This window comes from Leptinotarsa decemlineata, unplaced genomic scaffold (assembly GCF_025532065.1).
Source record: "Leptinotarsa decemlineata unplaced genomic scaffold, Ldec_3_MD MMD2_tig00026282_RagTag_RagTag, whole genome shotgun sequence".
NCBI classification, from domain to species: Eukaryota; Metazoa; Arthropoda; class Insecta; order Coleoptera; family Chrysomelidae; genus Leptinotarsa; species Leptinotarsa decemlineata.
This window is the reverse complement of record NW_027412668.1, coordinates 1,528,334-1,529,678: the sequence shown is the minus strand read 5'-3', so window position 1 is coordinate 1,529,678 and position 1,345 is coordinate 1,528,334. Positions and strand designations below refer to the sequence as shown.

Sequence of the window (1,345 nt, the reverse complement as noted above, 5' to 3'; positions counted from 1 at the left end):
AGTCTTATACTTGTATACTCACAACTGCATTACCTTATTTCCATTTTGGGATCAGTCAATCTTTACAACATAAAACTTTTAAATGCATTTATAAATTATCATACTCATAACCTAGAGTGAATTTGTATATATCAAAAGATCTATTAGATTTGAACATAGTTGTGTTCAACGTTCAACAACAAAACAGAAAATTTGTTGTTTCCTTCATTCAACAACAACAAAATTAAAAATATCGATAATATTCATAGTCATAACACTAGACAAACAAAATTTGTATCTGTTACTTATTTCAAATCTAATTTTGGACAGAAATCGATTCATAATGATGCAATTATACCACAAAATACAAAAAAAAATCTAAAACTGCTCTCAAATTCAAAAATCAATTTTAATGAATTAAATTAAAAATACCGTTCGATATGATGTTTCAGTTAGCCAGAGTCATCTAAATATTTTTATATTAAAGATGGATTATTTTACATTTGACTTTTGGTTCATATTCATTATTTTTCTTGTGTTTTCTTATTCAGTTATATTATAAAGTCGAAATTTTTACTTTGTTCTCATTGCAAACACTATTTCTGAACCATAAAGTCTACAATCGACTCCGGTTGTATTCCTAAGAGATTTTATCTAAGAATATCAGTTTAATTTTGACAATTGATTTAAAAAATTTCAAACAAAAAATCGTATATTTTTTTATTTGCCAAAGAGTAACTCTAACAAATGTTCCGGTTTCTTGTTATGAGAGGAACAAGTTCAATGGAAACATTAAATAGAAAGTCGAATACGTTTTTATTTCACATAGAAGTACCCACATTATAAGAAATGGAATCAAAAAATTCGAAGAATCACTGAATTCTGTTGTTAAGTGTAGGTTCATTGAAATTTTCAAAAAATAATTTCCAATCAGTTATTTCCATGCAGTATAATATTGAAAAATAAAATAAAAAAAAATCGCTGCGAACAGGATTCGAACCTGTGCGGGCAGAGCCCATTTGATTTCGAGTCAAACTCCTTAACCACTCGGACATCGCAGCTTGTATTGTCAGTCGGCGACGAAGGTATATCAACCATTTTACAATGCAATAATATGCAATATACAATGTAAAAAAATGTTAATAACATTTACAACATAACAATCTTATACAGGGTTCCACAAACTTTGCGTGCGACTTTCCTTGCACATGGGTTGTCTTTATTTCATGGTGTACGACAAATTTTCATTTCATCGCATGTCCCAAAAAACAGGATAGAAAACAAAATATTATTTCAATAAGCCTTATTCATGTGTTTAGTCAACAATTTTTTCACAGTTTAATTGGAAAATCCATTAGTTATATTA

General features: G+C 28.3%; 1 non-coding gene across 1 annotated transcript; it reads right to left on the bottom strand.

Annotated features, from left to right (window-relative positions):
- Nucleotides 1-958: 958 nt before the first annotated feature.
- TRNAS-CGA (transfer RNA serine (anticodon CGA)) lies at nucleotides 959-1,040 on the bottom strand. The gene has a single exon. It is a non-coding gene; the product is annotated as a tRNA-Ser (tRNA).
- Nucleotides 1,041-1,345: the final 305 nt, after the last annotated feature.